We start from the raw sequence: 19320 nt of genomic DNA on the forward strand, positions 1-19320 counted from the left end.
TACATAGAGTACCAATATTAAACGGCCAGACTGTTACTATTTCAGCAGCCTGAATTGCTTTGCACCTTGCTATCAGCTAGAGTCACAGAAAAGTCACTTCCAATGAAAAAGAGTTTCTTAAATGCTGTGTGAAACTTCCAAGTATACAATTTAGTCCATTAACATTAATTCTTTTAAAATTTTATACTCTACTTCTTTCAGCCAGGTTGCAACCTTCTGATTATAAAAGAAATTGCTTCAAGACTTGCTTTACTTCTTCCATTTTAAGATAAATACACAGCAACAGTATCAGCACAAATCAGCGTACATCTCTTGTAATATGCCTTCTCCTTGAGCCAATACAAATCAAAACAGAATTCCCCGATTTCAAACTTTTACTCCTGCAAGAACGTTAAATGCAGTAATTTTCTTCTAAGTTACTAAACAAGTTATAATTATTTGCACTGTAATTGGCACCAAACAATGAATTCATACACCCTGGAAAATGCCTATAACACAACATAGGGCTTGATTGTGATGGAAAGACTATCCTTAGGAGCCAGGCTGAGCACATAATGATTGGTGATAACAGGTTAGCAGAAAATACAAGATATGAAAGGATTACATTGTCAAGCTTAACTGGTTAGAATCAACAGGATTCCTTACAGCAACTTTTGTTATATGCATGTGTAATTAATTTTCATGTTTTATAACTTTTGCAGTATCTTTTTGCTTCTTAAAATTACCAAATATAAGATGGACTTATGACTGTGGCTTATACATTAACCACATTTGTGTTGTAAGTGTATGCATTTCTAAGTTTGTATTTATGGTTAAGGCTGCATTTCACACTGCACTGTTCTTTTCTACTTTTTTCAAAAAAGATCTCTGTACCTGGCTTGGTACCTTCCTGATAAGATTTTATTAAGAAGTAGGAGAAAACCTTGGGCCCATTTAAGAGAATGAGAGTTTTTCCAACAATTTCAATGAAACCAATATTTCACAATTACTATATTATTACTAGTACCATAGGTTAAGTGGAACTTCAGTAGTGGTTCTCTAAAAGAAAGGGGTCATCTGCTACAATGAGCCTCTGATGCTATGTTCATGAGAGTCAATATTCAGTAACAGTCTTAAATAAGAATTCCCTAAGTTGCGTGTTTTTAAGACCCTAACTCAGGAAAGTGTCCCTAGGGTGATATTTTAAGTGTATGCCTAGGGCCTGGACACCTGTAACAACTGAACTATTCCCAGAGGTCACTACTCAGGAATAGATTCACAATTTTTGCAGATAAGAAATGTCCACACATGCAAGTGCCCTAATATTCCAGGTAGAATAGTCACCGTATAGGTGCTGAAGTACTGTGGCTCTAACACTAAGGAATAGGCGCAAGCATCCAGTCCTGTATGTCTTGCAGTGGATGAGTGGAGGGGAAGGGCAAATGCTTGCACTCATGCCTTACAGATACTGGGTAGAGGGGAGAGAGGAGGTGTGGCTGGGAACATTGTCACTTTTCTGCTTTCTCTTATCTCCTAAACATGAGTTCAGTAAACTTCAATAGTCTGCAACTGACCAAAGTCTGCAGTATGCTTGCCTGACTTGAGGTGGCCAGGGTTGGAGGTAGTGTCTGGATTTTTAGGGACTGGGGGTATAAATTAAGTATTGAACAAGCAGCCAGGTCAGAATGAACCATGCAAGGGAGCTCATTGATAAAAAAGTGCCAACAAAAAGGGGAGAAAAGGGGGATAATAGAGTACTGACTGCATAGCAAAGTGGCCAATTGCAGCAATTGGTAGGGAGTGAGGAGCAATGTAGTATGGGATGTCTTGAGGACTGATCAGATCCATATCACAGAGTGCTTGGCGTCCACAGGTAACACTGAACAGGTACACTGTGAATGGGTTCAAAACAGTACCTGATTTTCCAGGTATGTTTTTGAATCATTCCAGATTTAAAGTGGTTTAATGGGCTTGCATGTCTGCCATTTCAGGTTTAAATCACTTTTAAACCAGTCTAAGTGTTACATGTGTCCATGCCCTTCATTCTCAGCATGTACTTACATTCTAATATGCTTAAGCATTTTCCTCAACTGGAGCCGTGTATAGCTGGACTATGAATTCACACATTAGGTTGATCTCTTTTTCCCAGTTCCCAGGAGCTATGTTTCTTAGACCTAAGGGACCAGTCCTGACAATTGCTGAATATGCCAAGCTCCCAATGGGAACTCAGTTATCTGAAGCAGGTGCTGAGCACTTTCTAAATTCAACGGTAGTTGAAAACATTCAGTATTTTCAGGAGATGGTTAAAATTTCACAGAAAGAGGGCTTTACGCAAAAGCAGGAGATAAACCATCTTTTTCAGTGAAAAGTCAGACTAGAAAAGTTTTAAGAGTGAATTAAAATGGGCAGGAACACTGTTCCAATTCATTAGACATGTATTAAATGGCTTTAAACTGAATAGCAGAGATGCAAACTCAGGATTTTTTCTTGCTGGCTGCCAAGCAAGCCAGACATTTATCCCATTCTTTTACTACAGTCTACTTAATGAATGGCAACAAGATACAAGCTATTTGATTCACCCTCTGAGCCCATTTACAAACCATTAACCTGAAAAAATGGGGTAGCATCTGGGCTCTTTATATCGCTGAGCTTAAAATATGTCCATCTTTTCCCCCTGTTACAATTTTCATATTAAAATATGCTTCACGAACAGATATGAGTAGAGGGGAATACAAAAATGTTCCCAGTATCATAGCAATTGAAAGTTGCAAAGTATGGAACAGTTCAGCACAATTAAAAGTAGTCCCTATGAGAAATACTAGTAGTTAAGCATTAGAGCTGTGCAAAGCTTCGGTCCCTGATTCGATCTGGCAGAGATTTGGCCCAATTTGGTGGCCAAATCTCTGAATCCAAATCAAATCAGAGGACCCTTTAATCTCTCCAAATCAAATCGGAACTCTCCGAATTGATTTGGAGAGATTTGGTGATTTGGACATAGACACAACTTAAAATGTTTTTTCTACATAGGTAGCAGGCAGCTCGTGAATGCTGCGATGCTGAGGCACATGGAGTGTTCCACAGAAGCACAGGGGGCTCCCCAGCATGCTTGGCAACAGATCTGGAAGTGGACCAGAAGCACTTCCAATCAACTTCTGGGTCCACCGGAGAGTGCACTGGGCCCCCTCCCCTGCATTGGCAATGCGTAGGGGATGCACGGGGGCTGGTTCAGGTCCCTCAGGAATACAATATAATACAATATAAAACAGTAAAAATCAATACAAGCATAACAGAACACTATTTACAATATAAAAAGGGGCTCATTACAATAATATCATACAAGAACTTAGCTTACCTATAACTACTTATAATTACTTGTAAGGGATAGAGGGGGCAGAGAGGAAGTCAGAAATGGTTGGGGAAGGGGAAGGAAGGAATTTTTAACTAATAATAAAAAAAAGAAAAATTGGGGCTTTTGAAAAACTGGGGGTTTTGCTACAATGGGAAAAGCCCCAGTCACTGGATACAGGCAAGTGTATGGGGAGTAAGGGATGGGATTCCCAGGCACTGTCCCCAGGGCTTGGGGATGGGAGGGTGTGGCAGTGAGAAGCCCCCACAGGCACCAAGGCCCCCCACACCCCAGTAAACTTACCTTTCAGAGCATGGCCAAAGCCAGAACTGGAGCCGCAGCTGCGCGAGCTAGCATTATGCCGGCTCTTTAATCAGCTGCTCCCGAGGTGGGGGAGTGCTGGGCTGATTGCAGCGGCTGGGGATGCCGCCGTGGGAAATTTAAAAACCATGCTGGAAACCAGCAGGGGCAAAGAGGGAGAGAGCCAGCTGGGGGCACGTCAGGCAGGTGGTGACTCCTGCGGCTGCCAGGAGCGTTCCTGCAGTGCTGCGCCTGCACCTGGGGCAGGGGTAGCAGTGTCCCTGCATTAGGCTGGGGAAGATCGATCCCCAGCTGTCAGAATTTCAGAGTTTATAGGAGCGTCTCTCTCTGGGAGAGAGAGAGACATGAGACAACGGGAGCTCAGCCCTCTGGCACCAGGGTCTGGGGGCTCCAGTTGCCCTAACATCCAGACAACTGACCGGTGCCAAATCTGACACCTGACCCTTTAGTAAAGGGGCTTACGGGGATGGCAGAACAATGGGAGCAACACCCAAGCGGCTGGCAAGTGGACAGGGTGTAGTGGAGGCAGAGCCCTGAAGAACATCGCGGCACAAACATGAGTACCTCGTCACCGGGTCACTTGAGAAGCGGAACACCACTGAATCCCTCCTTTCACCCAGTAACAACAAGTTGTGGCAGGAGCGTTGAGGGGGCACTCTGGTAAAGGGGGACGGTACGGTACTCACCACACGCACTAGAGTTGTCACAGTGGTGCACCGGCCAGGAAAGGCAATTTCTGTATTAGCGGATTAGTGATCCCAACCCAGGTTGAAGCAGACATGCAGGCACCAGTGGTAGCTCATGTGGAGTTTCTGACGCAAGCCATCTAAGCAGTAGGGCAGGTGCTGGAGATACAGCAACTGCAGGGGGCCCACCAGCAGGAGTGCATGCAACATAATGCTGCCCTGTTTAAGATGCCGCGAATGACACAGGACGATGACCCCGAGGCCTATATAGAGGCGTTTGAGAGAACAGCCCTTCAGACTGGGTTAGATCACACTCAGTGGGACCACCAGTTGGGTGCCCTGGTGGTAGACCAAGCCCAAGCATCCTATCGGGCCCTGTTGAGGGAGGACACATGAAACTATGACACGGTAAAGGCTGTGATCTTGTACTGACTCAAGATTTCCCCAGGGAGCCACAGGCAGGCATTCTGAGCCCAAAAATCCAAAGAAGTCAGGGGGCCTCACAGTTTGCTACAGTACCTGTGAGACGCTCTTAATAAATGGCTTCCAATGGGCTGGTTTGATTTTTAGGGACTGAGGGCTGGTTTGACCGGGATAATGTTATTGACCAGGGAGCGTGGCTAGAGAAGAAGAAAGGCAAATAGGTCCGCAGAAGGGGATGTGGAGGGGTGTAGTCTGCTACCGCTGCAGTCAAGTTGGTCATATTGCGAGGGAATGCAGACCGGGCTTTAGAGAACTGGGTCGCAGGTTGGCTACCTCCACCCTGCCCTGAGAAAGGGGAAAGGAAGCTGATCAAGGTGAGCCCATGGACTGTAGTTTTGGTTTGACTGCACATGAGGGAGGCTGGGACCGCCCGGTCGTGACAGCCTGGATCGGAGATCGAGCAGTACGAGCAACCCTGGACATGGGATGCTCACAGTCCCTCCTCCATGCAGACCTGGCCCCTAGAACACGAGTAAAAGAAGCCAGACCATTGGTGATGACCTGCATCTTAGGTGGCGAGATGCACTTTTGGAGATGCTACCTCCCCTTGAAGGTGATGGAGTTCTGAGGTATGCTTTGGGTCAGCTTGGCCCCATCATTGGCCTGTGAGATGATCTTGGGCCAAGAATGGAGGCCATTTTACACGGTACTTGAATGTGTGTGAGCGACTAAGGAGAGAAAGCGATTAAGAAGAGGGGAAGGCTGGGCCGGAGAAATCACCTTCCTGCAGAGTGAGGCTTTCCGGGGCAACGTTGATATGGAGCAGGTGGCCAGCACTGCGCAGATCCATCAGGCTCAATGGGAAGACCCAGAGCTACAACAGCTAGGGACAGAAGACCCAGGACAGGGGACGTCCAGAAGCCACCCCAACTTTGCAGTAATAGGGAGGCTACTATACCGGGTCCACAGGGGTCAGGAAGGGATGGCAGAAAGGCGGCAGCTAGTGGTGCCGTCCACACTATGCCGATGAATTTGGAAGTTGGCACATGACTCCCCACTAGGCAGTCATTTAGGGCATACCAAAACCTGAGCGAGACTTGTCTTGGACTTCTTTTGGCCACGTCTACAAGAAGATGTAGAGAGATGGGGTGCAGCATGCCCAGAGTGCCAGAGAGCCCAGGAATGGAGACCTCAGAGGTCACCTTCACAATCCATGCCCATAATTGAGACACCATTCTCCTGGGTAGTGCTTGACATTGTGGGCCGCCTCCCAAAATCTCACGGACGATATCAATATGTGTTAGTCCTAGTGGATTACGCCATGAAGTTCTTGGATGTGGTTCCACTTACGTCTATTACGGCTACTCGCGTGGTGGAAGAGCTCCTAAAATGGATCACCCGGGTAGGAATCCATCAGAAATACTCACTGACCAGGGGACAAATTTTATGTCAGGCATAATGAAGGCTCTTTGTAGCACCCTCGACATCACCTACCTGAAAATGCCTGTTTATCACCCCCAGACTAATGGCTTAGTCAATAGGCTAAATGGAACCATCAAAAGAATGCTCAGGCGGTGTGCACAGGAGGACCCCCATAGTTGGGATACCATAGTGATCCTGCTATTGTTTGGCCTACAAGATGTACCCCAAGGGTCAACACAGTTTTCACCTTCGCAGCTAGTATACGGTCACAGTCCCAGAGGTCTGTTACTGATCATCCAGGAGGGATGGGCAAGGCTGGTGGGGCCAGGAATAGTAGCCAAAAGGTACTGACAGGAGCTACAAGACTGGATCAACAAGGCCCAGTGGATCACTAGCCAGAATCTGTGAGTTGCACAAGAACAAGAGGAGACCCAATATAATTGAAGGATGAAACCCAGAGCATTCCAGCCAGGGGACATGGTATTAGTCTCACTTCCAGCATCAATGAGTAAACACCTCGCGATGTGGCAAGGCCCATTTAAGGTGATCTGTCAGGTAGTCCCGGTAGATTATGAAATGCTCAAGACCGGATACCATTGCAAGTGCCAAATTTACCACGTAAACCTCCTCAAGGAATGGAAGGCCCCACAAGGCTGGCTGGTGCAGAAAGAGGAGGCAGTAGAGGAGCTGGGATCCCCTTGCCTAGAGTTAGGGGGATCTACACTGAAGGGGCAAGTGCAACTAGGGAAAGATTTGGATACCAATCAATGGCGGGAACTGGAGGAGATGGTAGAAATCTTCCAGGATGTGTTCCAAGAAACTCCAGGACGAGCGCGGGGAATCAAGCACGAGATCAGGACACCGCCTAGCACACTAGTCAGTGAAAGATGGAGGCCTATACCCCAACAATTTCAACAGGAAGTACGACAAGAGATAGAAAAGATGCAAAAGCAGGGAATTATCCGGCTGTCCTGAAGCCCATGGCGCAGTCCAATCATACCAGTGGCCAAACCTGATGGGTCACTCCTCTTGTGCATTGACTTTCAAAAATTAAATCCACTAGTGACCTTCGACGCATTCCCCATGCCTCATATTGCCCACCTCGTCGAGAGAATCAGAGAAGCAAGATACATATCCACCATCGACTTAGCCAAAGGGTACTGGCAAATCCCGATGAGAGCGTCAGACTGTGCCAAAACCACTTTTGGTACCCCCTGGGGCCTGTTCAAATTTGTATGGATGCCCTTCAGGCTGAATGGAGCGGCGGCCACCTTTCAAAGACTTATGGACACCCTGCTGGCACCACACGCGGCATACACAGCGGCTTACATTGATGACATAATCGATTTCACCTCAGATTGGCCCCAGCATCTTGATGCCCTGACAGCGGTCTTGGGAGAGCTTCAAGCAGTGGGGATTACCGCCAATCTGAAAAAATGTAAACTGGCAAGTACAGAAACCAAGTACCTGGGGTTTTGTGTAGGACAGGGAACCAGCTGACCCCTGGCAGATGAGGTGGAAGCAATACGATGGTTTCAAGAACCACACAACCATCGGCAACTCCGTTCCTTTTTGGGGCTCATCAACTATTATTGGAGGTTCATACCACACTTTGTGGAGCTTGCTGCGCCCCTCACAGATGCGCTCAAGGGACAGTCGTCAGGGATGCTAAAGTGGACATCCGAGGGTCTGAAGGAGGCTATGTGTCACGACGTGGTCTGAGTTCTCTGCCCCTTGTATTTTACAGACTAACGCATCCGGCAGTGCCCTAGGGGCCATCCTACTACAAAAAGAGGGGGAAGATGAGTGCCTGGTTGCCTTCACCAGCCGCAAACTCAGCCAAGCCGAGACCTGGTACGCCACGATAGAGAGGGAGTGCCTAGCCATACGCTGGGTGATAGAGTATTTATATATTATTTGATGGGCTGGGAGTTCCTGTCAATGACAGACCATGCCCCACTGCAGTGATTAACCATATAACAAAGTGAAAATACCCGCATTACCCACTGGGCACTCACTCTTCAGCTTTTCAAGTTCACAGTAATGCACTGCCCCAGCAAGGAGAACCTCGTGGCAGATTTTCTCTCTAGATATATCAGTTCAGAGGAGCCAGCCAGGAGGCATGTCAAGCACACAAAAGGGAACATCAGGCTATTCGGGAGGCCATACAAGATGTCAAGATGCCACAATGCAGCTTAAGGGGGGAGGTCTGTGGTGGTGAGAGGCTCCCTGGTGCCAAGGGGACTTGGGGAAACCCTTAGAGCCCCCGCGGGGAACAAACAGGCCCCCCACACCCCAGGAAACTTAAGTTTTAGAGCACAGCCAAAGCCGGAACTGGAGCCGCAGCTGTGAGAGCTGGCATTACGCCGGCTCTTTAATCAGCTGCTCCTGAGGCGGGGGAGTGCTGGCCTGATTGCGGTGGCTGGGGACACTGCCATGGGAAATTTAAAAACCCCACTGAAAACTGGCAGGGGAGAAGAGGGAGAGAGCCAGCTGGGGGCACGCCAAGCAGGCAGTGACTCCTGTGGCTGCCAGAAGCATTGCTGCAGGTGCTGCACCTGCACCTGGGGCAGGGGTAGCAGCGTCCCTGAATTAGGCTGGGGAAGATTGATCCCTGGCTGCCAGAATTTCAGAGTTTATAGGAGCGTCTCTCTCTGGGACAGAGAGAGACATGAGACAACGGGAGCCCAGCCCTTTGACACCAGGGTCTGGGGGCTCCAGTTGCCCTAACATCCAGGCAACTGACTGGTGCAAAAGCTGACCCCTTAGTAAAGGGGCTTACAGGGGATGGCAGAACGACAAGAGCAACACCCAAGCAGTTGGCAAGTGGACAGGGTGTAGTGAAGGTGGAGCCCCAAGGAACATCACGGCACAAACGTGAGTACCTCCATAACCGGGTCACCTGAGAAGAGGAACACCACTGAACCCCTCCTTCCACCCAGTAACAACAAGTCTTGGCAGACGAGTTGAGGGAGCACTCCAGTAAAGGGTGATGGTATGTTACTCACCACGCCCACTAGAGTCACCACAAAGGGGCATGTGTGTGTGTGCACATGTGCATATGTGCCTGCCAGTGCTGGGGACGGTGGCCAGGCACAGGCTGTGGCAGGGCAGGCAGAGTATAGGGAGAAGATGCCTGTCGCTTCAGCAGGGGAAGGAGGTGGGGGCCGTCCTTTGCAACAGGGAGCTGCATGCCTTGGCCAGAGGCATTGGACCAGTTCCAATACATGCAGGGGCCCATACTCACTGCTTGTGCTCCAGCCCAAACAGGAAGGGGGCAGCTGGGGGTCCCTCTGGCAGGGTTGGGGCAGCAGGGGACTGTAGATCAGAAAAGAGGGGCACCAGCATGTCCTGGGGGGGATGGGTACTGTGGCTTGGGGGTGAGGGGCACCAGCAAGGCCACAGGGCTGTAGCTTGGGGATGAGGAGCACCAGAAAGGCCAGAGGGCTGCGGCTTGGGGGTGAGGGGCTTTGCGAAGCCAGGCTTTAAAAACCTCCAATATCCCACCACCTCTCTAGGTAACCCATTCCAGTGCTTCACCACCCTCCTAGTGAGAATTTTTTTCCTAGATAATCTTGACACAATCTTGACCTGTACTTTATCTCATCAAGAAAATGCTATGAAATACATAAGGATTTAGTTGGCACTGAAACATGAATCAGAGCTAACAGGCTGAACCTGCATCCAGGTAAGACTGAGGGAACATTAACTAGATGGGAAAACCACTGGAGATTTTCTCTGCCAGAGCTAGTTGAAAAAAAAAATTCTCAATAAAACACTCTTTTCTTTTTTCCTCTATCAAAAATGCCATTTCATAAACATATTCCAGAAAATATGCCTGTTACAACTAAATTGCCATCTGAAATCTGAAGTCCAGGATGGATCATCAGAGAGAGACTCATTGCACCATCGGAGTGTTGATGAGTACTTATTAGTCAGGAACGGGAGGTGGAAGGGGAAGGACCCATAATTACTGCTCTGGGGTGTCTATAGTGCAAAAAGGAATAGATTGGAATCCACGATGGCTCCAGACAGCACCTGCAAGAGCCAAGTCTCTTGTGGCTTCCAGAACCTCAGTTCCAGTTTTACATCAAGGAACTTGAAAGTCCTATGTTCTCCTGCCCCAGAGGCATTCTGCATGTCAGGCCTAGCCCAGAAACACAGATTCTTGAAAACTAGGTTCCCCTATTAGGCAAGCTAGTAGGAAACCAGGCAGGCTTCTGACAGAAACTTCCTCATGCTTTGACAGAAGTCTACTGAAATAATATGTTCCCATGAAACATTATAGTTTCAAAAAACTATAGTTTTCCTATGAAAAACTTTTATATCAGACAATCCCAGCCTGCTCTAGTTCTGAGGCCTAGAAGACTCATAAATCAGGGCCTTCCATCATTTAGGCCCTGATTACTGCCTGATGCCAAAAATATTCAACTGCCATTTACTTCAGTGGGAAATGAGAGTATCAGCTTCTCTGTGCTATACTTGTCTTAAAAGAAATCAGTTAACTCACAATTGTGTTGTAAAGCATGCAGGATTGTTCATACACCCACCTGTTATATCAGTGAGCGAGATTCATCCCTGGCATTGTACATATAAATCCATTAACTTAAGTGGAGTTGCATCAAGGTCTAATTTGGCCCAGTCTTCAAACTGCTCTCAGTCTGAGCTCAGAGTTGCTTCCATTTCTTATTTTCTATCACAAACAACAAGTCAACTAATTAACAATTAAAACAAGTGCACAGCACCATAATCATCCAATTAAAGAGCTCTACATGCAGATCTGAATAACTCTGGTGAGGCAGTGCCATGCTGGGTATAAGGAAGGGGTCCACCAGTTGAGAAGAAATAATTTCAATAAAAGATGTAGCTCAGTGTAGTCTATGGATTTTCCCCTTTAAAGAAGAAAACCCTGGATTATACCCTTTGAAACGGGAAACTTCAGATTTCCCTTTGCAAGGCAGAGTTCGAGGTAGGGTGATGGGAGCAACTCCTGCAGCTGCCTTCACATAAGTCCATGGGGATGGGGGGGGGGGGGTATAGGCAATTCATGGGGGGGCACAGTGGAGGCCAAAACTCCATGCCCCACTGCTACAGGGTTTTTAGTCTTCTCGAGCTGCTCCATAGCACCAAGCCTGAGGTGGCGGTGGCTCAGAGAGGGAGGGAGCATGCACTGCACCCCTGCCCGCTGGGCTGGGCGCTCTTGGTTATGATTGGCAGCTGGAATTAGGGGCGCTGCCCAGCCAAGGTAGTGGTGATGGTGGTAACAGTGATGGCAGTGGCAGCAGCAGCAGAGCGGGGATCCTGGTGCTGGTAGCAGTGGTGGCAGCACCAAGTCTGCCATTCTGGCCAGACTGTAGTCCCATGCCTCACGTCCCACAGGAATCTGGGGATGCATGCCCCCCCAACAATTCCCCCCAGTGTATCACCAGTAGGCATGCACAGACTGTCCCTGTGCCATCAGAGGGGCCCCCTCAATGGTGCAGGGCCAGTTTGGGCTCATCAGAGCTTGGCTCCTGATGACCCAGACCAGCTCTGTGACATTGCGGGAGGCCCCCTGATGACATAGGGGCAATCTGGGCATGCCAGAGCTTGACGCACAGACCAAATGCTGCGAGGCTGATCCAGGTCATCAGAAGCCAAGATCTAGCAAGTCTGGACCAGACCTGCACCACTGGGGCAGAGGCCAAGCTCTGGCAAGCTTAACACCCCCCCATCCCACACACCCATCCCCTGCCCCACACCTTGAGTAGCTGAGACCTGGAGGCAGGGAGCAGCTGGGGGCTCCTTTTGGCAGAGCTAGGGGGGCAGGAAGCTGTGGGTCAGGAATGAGAGGCACCCTTGGCTCTCTCCTCCTCTGCCATCACCTGAACTGAGGTGGGGCCTGCCCTGGGGTGCCATGACACCCACACACCTCAGTGACCTGGGCAGTTGTCCTTGCTGCCCACCCCTAAGGCCAGCTGTGCCTGCAGGTCATGCTGGCAGGGATGGTGGTGGCAGAGTAAGGAGGTGAAGGTCACGTTGGCAGGGCTTGGGGTGGAGCGGGGGGGCTGTGGCTTGGGAGTGAGGGGCACTGAAATATCAGGGCTTCTCAGTGCCACAAAGCAGCAAAGTGGGTAGCCATAGCTGCACCCACGTCCTGGTGAGCAAAGGGGGCGGGAGGAGCTCTGATTTTCCATGATGTTAAAAACAAAATATAACGCCAAAATGTGTAGGTATTTAGAATTTATTTCATTATAATGACTGAGGCACAGGTAGGCTTCCAAATTGCTTTAAAATTGTAAATAGATCAATAAAACATTGTGTTCAACTGATACCTATATATATAGTGGCATTTCATTTTAATAGTGAAAAATGTGGATTTGAGAGTTTAAAATCAGAGAATTTTTTTATTTTTTATCAGAGAATTTTGTTTTTTAACAGAAAAAAAACAGGATCCCTCATGAAGAAGAACAAGGCAATAAGATAACATTTGGAGTAGCTATGACTATCACAGGCAGAAAGGGAAGATAACTTTTTCCTTACTATTATACTCTAAATTCTTTACTTCTGTTCCTACCAAAGACTCCCTAAGGATTGTGCCAGCATTCAGATTGAGGCCTCACCATATCATCTTGACAAGTACTATTAGGCAGGTGTTATTCTCACCACATTATGGATGGGGAAAATGGAGACACAAGTAAATAAATTTGTTGGAGGCAAATAAAGCAGCAGGCTGAACGACTTCTAGTACTTCAAGCAAGAGCAAAGAAGGCAGAAAGATTATTGTGCTCTGTGACTGATTCAGTTTTGTGCCTGAAAACATCAGTGAAATTAAGATTCCTCCATTTGGTCACATGTAAATATAAACAAATAAGTAAAAAATAAGATCTTGGGTTATTTTTTAGGTGCCTTAAAATAAAACAAAATCCATCTTTGAATGACAGGGCTTCTTTTTAATTTTAAGGTAATAATAAGAAAAAGGCTTTCCTTTTCTGGTCAAATAATATTTTAAGGTCCACCACCCAATATTCAAAAAGACTTTTAGCAACATGAACAGACATGTTGATCTTTTTATTGCATTCTTGTTTTCCAAAGCTTTGCTACCTATCTCAGCTCACAGTCTATCTGTCACAGAGTCATTTAACAGCTCCTTTTCATTTCTGGACTGTTACATGTTCCAAGACAAAGTCTAACACCTGCTGTTTTCTATCAATTATTTATGAATAGAAAAATAAAGTAAAATCTGACACTGTGTTTCTCTGTGAGTAACTCAGGTAGTAGTAATTTTTTTCCCCACCAAATATTTACCAAAAAAAAAAACCCGTGGTATAAAAAGCACTTTGAAGAAAAGCAAAATTAGAAAAATCAATCTAGTCCAGCAAATAGAAAATTTAGGAAGTATGAAAATTTGTCACTTTATAAAGTATCCAGGATACATAGTCAGAGACAAGGCTGTCCCTAGGGTGGGGCAAATTGGGGCAAATGCCCCAGGCCCCGAAATTTGGGGGACCCTGCAGAGCTGGGAGGAGCAGCCATGTCCTTTCCTGCAGGACCCACCTAGTGCTCATGACTCTGTGCTGCTGCCACTGTCTTCGCTTCCAGCCACTCGCCACCCCACCCCCCGGCCCCCACCTTCTTCACATCTGGGCTCCACACAAGCTGATTTGCCCCAGGCCCCACACCCTGCTAGGATCATCTCTGTTCAGAGATATAGGTCTAAGCCTTGAATCAGCAAATATTTTATGGTATGATAATAGATCATAGATGGGAAGAATGGAATTCCAGATTAATTCCATCTGGCCCTTCCCTGTCTGGCCCTTCTTCCATGCTGCCGACCTACAGACATGTAGAGTGCCATGCAGAGCTAGACTGAGCTCTAGATATAGATATATAGAAATAGACAGAGACAGAGAAAGAGAGATTGATATATATATACATATACACATACACATGTCACTTCTCTATATATAATAAACCCATTGTATAAAAAGCCATGGAGGAAGGGAAAATATTTTCCACTTTATAAGCTAGTCACAGAGGGGCCCAGATATTCCTGGATTGGGGGACTTTAAGGAAAACTTAGAACGTCTTTCCACTGTTCCATCAAGTAAGCTCTAATGAGCATAGGGTCAATTTGTGTGTGTGCATGCGTGTGAAAGAGAGAGAGAGAGAAACAGAGATTTTAAGGGCAGGGCTCTACAACAAATTTTTGTTAGCACAGCTGTGTTGATCAGAGGTATGATGAGATGCAATTTGTGACAAACATAGCAAAAGCCCCTAGGACAGATTTAGTTATAACAGCAAATTGCACTTTGCAGGTATAGCCAATTTCTTTTAGGTTTGAGGGCTCAAGTAATGTATTCCATAAGCAGTACAGTTTGGCTGTTAAGAATTGTGTCTATACTAAAGATGCTGTGGTATAATGTACCAAGCCCAGGCAAGGTCTGAGACTATTTGTCTGTCTCTCTTTCTCCTTTATGGCCCTTTCTTTGTTCCCAGGTTGCTGCTTTCCTGCAAGCATTCTTCATAGCCTCTTACTTTTTCTTATAGCTTTTTCCTTCAAGCCTAAACATCACTTTGGTACAGTACATTTTAACACTGACATTCACCCACACGTGAATTAAACTTCTTCACGCTGGGTCAGGATGTGGGATCTATTTCCAAATATGCTTGGTATTTAATACGGATTATCTGCTGCGCTTCCCTGATATAACTATCAAATAATACATAGAGTTACACTATCGGAACTGGAAATTACTTGGGAGGATAGAATGGAATATGGAGCCTTCTAAATCCAAAGCCAGTGCAGAGTTGTTACCATCCTACAACCATTTGGTCTTTGAGATAAATTGGTGGTCACATTCCAGTTTCTACTTGTTAGGGGTCTACATGACAAAAATTAGAATCAAAACTGGCAGTGCTAGCCTATCTTACAGGCAGTCTCAGCAGAGATGACAAGCACGGAATGCATGTGGTTAGCAAATTATTCTTGCATCTCTTGTATCTCCTGAGCTGCTCCCTCCAGATTCCATTAATGACACATATTAATAGTGAGCATCAACACAGAGAAAGATTGATTCATGGTGGCAAATGATAAAAATGATCTCTTTATCAACTAGTGTTCTATTATGCTATGTAGGGTACAGTAACATAGCTAGCTAAAGTAGTCAGATTCCCACACACAGACAATTTACAAACTTGTTTTATTCCTAAGGATAACTCCAATCTGGCTATTTTGAAACTTTTTTATACCAAATGCTGAGTATAACAACTACACAACAAGTAATGTATGAAATGCATTGTCATTGCCAAAGTTCTCCAAATAAAAGAGAGAATTCTGGCTATTAATATATCTAGTTTATCACAGGAGTTGTGGGGAGGTTGAGAGAAGAGAGAGAGAGTATGGGTACGCACCTTATCTTCTCAGCCATGACAGGAGAATAAGGAAGAGGCGAGAATGTCCTTACATGAAAGAGAGAAAATAATTTCAAATAAAACGTTTGCATTCTGTGGTCCAAATATTTGGATCTCTGGATACAATTACCATCTGACTAATGAATAGACTAGGTCATTAATAATTATAACAACTATTGGATTTGCATTTACTTATTTAAAGAAGATGAGACATACTCATATGCTGCAACATGTTCCTGTGAAGTGGTCCTAAGAGATGATCGCCTGTCCTGTGCTCTAGTTTCTATGGTGTTGGCTGTAGCCACGTTGGTCTAAGGGCATAGAACAGTGCCTGACTACTTTCTACAACCATTCCAACATTTTAAATGAAAGTTCTATTTTTAAATTATTTGCAAACAGCTAATAAATGATCATTGGATGTTTTAAAAAATGTTAATCGATTGTTATATAAGGAATCCAGTAGGTAACATTACTTAGAAGCTTGCAGAAAACATTCTGCTGATATGCTTGTAACTACTATAAACTTTGCTATTTATGTCTCTAACATCTTTGCAACATCTACAAATAGAATCATAGAAAATGCTAAATAGTAAATCATTTACTAATACTTTATAAATGAAACTTTAACGTAAAGACTGGACACTAAACTAAAAGCTCGGGTGGGAAGGGTGTGGGTGTGAGGGATTGTGGCAGGATGTGGGGACCTCCCATGCCCCTCCCCATGATGCACAGTTCCTGCTGGTGGCAGCAGCAGCACCAGCAGGCAGAGGGGACTCAGGGTGCTCATGCCCCATGCAGGCACTGCTGCACGACCCCAACATACCATATTGCTTCACCATACACACACACACACACACACACACACACACTCCCCCACTCGCCACCATACACACATACACCCTACACTCCACCATACACAAACACACACCCATACACACACCCCCCACCATGCACACCCCCAAGCACACCCCAGAGCCCCAACACAATATATGAGTAAGACTTTATTTTTTGAGTTATTATGCAATCTTCTCTACATACAGTATACAAACACAAATCATGTCAAAACATTTTTTAAATCAAATATGTTATATGATTTCTTTTGTTTTATTTCTGGTTCCAAGATGGCAACCCTCCCCTCCCAAATGGAATATTTCTCAGGGGCAAGGGGAGGGACTTCTGGTGGAAAAGGTCAAGGGTTAGGGGAGGAATGTCTAGTCCCAAGATGGCAACCAGGGAGCGGGGCAACTGTCAAGAGGCAGGGCTACCGTGATCCAGATGGTGGCAGGGGCCAGGGTGAAGGCCAAAGGGGCTCTCAAGATCCCCTTCCAGGGTCCCTATTAAGAATCTATTACAGAGAGGGGGATCACAGGTGCTTCTGGTGCCATGCACCAAGAGTTTCCCCTAGACCAGCAATGGGGGGGTACTGCAGGTCCGCACCAGAAAGGGGGGGTTCCCATGCCACCAGCAGCCCTGGCAACCCAGATGCTATACCCGGCCACCCCCCTACAAGCTCAGGGGACCCTGTGCCTCAACCAATAATGTGGACCCAGGGTGTGGGGGAGCAGACAGAAGAGGAAAGGGAGCATGAGCACCCTGACTGAACCCCCCAGGTATGTCTTCCCCCAACCCCAACACTACTACCCCACCCCACCCCTCACCCCATACTGCCCCATAACCCTCAATCCAACCTTGGATCACCCCATGTATGAGCAAAAAGTCCAGGTGCAGCTTGGGCCCTCCAACACAGAGGAAGCACCCCTCCAGCCCACCAAGAGAGGGGCCAAACTGAAAGACATCCCCAATATCCCCCAAACTGCACCAGACATCCCTCCCCTGGGAAAAAATAAAAAAGATCAACCCCATGGAGGAGGATCTGGAACAGCCAGGCTGTCCTGGAGAGGAGTTCTTCAAGGAGACCCTCCCCACCCCCTACCAACCATGACCTGCCCTGCAACACTGCAAGTGTTGAGACAAAGACCCTGGCCACCCCTGGGGTGAGTCTTGTGGCTGAACATTCCACCTCTGAATATCTAGGGGAGACAGGAGCACAGGGGCTCACACTGGTGAGCACCAATGGGCAGGAGACCCTTCCTCAAGGCTCCAAAAAATAGTACTGACACTACCATGGTGCCTAATCAGTCTCCTTCAGTGCCCTCACAAACACTCCAGAAACCATTCTGTGGTTCCAACACAGGGGAGGTTGAAGCAGGGTCCCTTGACAAGCAGAACATCCCTGAGAGAGACCTTAAAAAGTCCCCTTTGTGCTCTTCCCTGCCACCCCCTGAGCTAACCCTGTCCCCACCCCAAGGGGCTACATTTCAGCCACCTCACAGAAACACTGTGTGGGGTGGCTACCCTGTTGTCCCTGAGCCTACAGCCAGAAATCCTCCAGGACACTGAGGTGGTGTGGGTTTGCCTACTCCATCTCCAGATCCAGGCACAGGGGCTTATCCTGAACCTGCTGTGTACGTCTCGGAGATGGCCCAGTTCTACCAGCAGGCAGCTGCTTACCCCGGCATCCTCAACCCTCACAAGAGTCTTGTCCTCAGCACTCAACTCCAGGTTGGTGGAGCCAAACCACTGCTGATGTCCTCTGTGGTGGACATCTGGCACACCTGCCACCTTGATGACACCACCACCTTCAACTTCATAAGGGTGGAGGAGAAGCAGGCACTCTACTCCCGGTTGGATCAAATTTACATCTAAATGTTGAATACCACCTAAGTCCATGCCTCCAGTGATAGGCTGGCCCACTTCAGTGACTACCACCTCATCTGTGCTTGGGTCACGCTATGGCCCAAGTGTCCAGGGCCAAACTACTAACTCTTTAACAACAGCTGGATGGATGTGGACTTCATGGCCACCTTCCAGGGGGTCTGGCTGGCCCAGCATGAGCAATGGCTGGCCTTCACCTTGGCTCAAAGATGGTGAGATGTGTCTGGCTCTTTTGCCACAGCTATATGTAGGGGCATACCCAGCAGAGGGAGGCAGCCAGGAAGCAGCTTAAGAGGGAGGTGGAGGAGCTAGAGAGGCACCTGGCCACCAACCTGGACGACCTGTCTTTCTGCAGAGTGTTGGGAGATGCAGGAGGAGCTCTGAGCTCTAGACCTCTGCCATGCCTGTGATGCATTTGTCTACTCATAGATCCAGTTCCTCTGAGAGACAGATCGTGGCCCCCACTTCTTCCATGCCCTGGTGAAGAGGAGGGATGCCAACAAGTACATTGCCTGCCTCCTGGCAGATGATGGCACCACCCTCACAGATCCTGGAGAGCTACGAGAAAGGGTGAGGGCTGTCTACGCAGAGCTGTTCTTGCCAAATCCAACCAACACAAATGCCTGACAGGCCCTTTGGGGGGGACTGCTGCAGACCAGCACGGGCGACTGGGACTAGCTGGAGGCTAGCCGAGCTCTTGGATGCTCTCTGCCTGATGCCCACCAACAAAGTGCTGGGCACTGATGGCCTGACCATGGAGTTCTACAGACCTCACTGCAGTCTTGCCCTAGTCTGAAGGGAATAGGGAGATCCCTCTGTTGGGCAGGAGGACCATAATGACCCTCCTGCCAAAGAAGAGAGACCCCCTGACCTGAGAAACTGGTGTTCCATCTCCCTCCTTTGCATGGGACCTAGCAAAGTAGGTAGTAGCAAAGACCATCTTGTTGTGCCTGAAGTCCACAGTGATGGATGTGATCAATCCTGACCAAACATAGATAGTGCTGGGGTAGACCATCTTCAACAACCTGTATCTGG

At 47.4% G+C, this 19320-nt stretch overlaps 1 long non-coding RNA gene across 2 annotated transcripts in view; it reads right to left on the reverse strand.

The window, feature by feature from the left end:
• LOC109283019 (uncharacterized) overlaps positions 1–19320 on the reverse strand; it is a 160648-nt gene that overhangs the window by 87599 nt on the left and 53729 nt on the right. For both annotated transcript variants that reach the window (XR_009460689.1, XR_009460690.1), the window contains exon 4: positions 15571–15618. This is a non-coding gene — a long non-coding RNA (uncharacterized LOC109283019). The remainder of the gene's footprint in view (positions 1–15570; positions 15619–19320) is intronic.

Source organism: Alligator mississippiensis, chromosome 3 (genome assembly GCF_030867095.1).
Source record: "Alligator mississippiensis isolate rAllMis1 chromosome 3, rAllMis1, whole genome shotgun sequence".
NCBI classification, from domain to species: domain Eukaryota; kingdom Metazoa; phylum Chordata; order Crocodylia; family Alligatoridae; genus Alligator; species Alligator mississippiensis.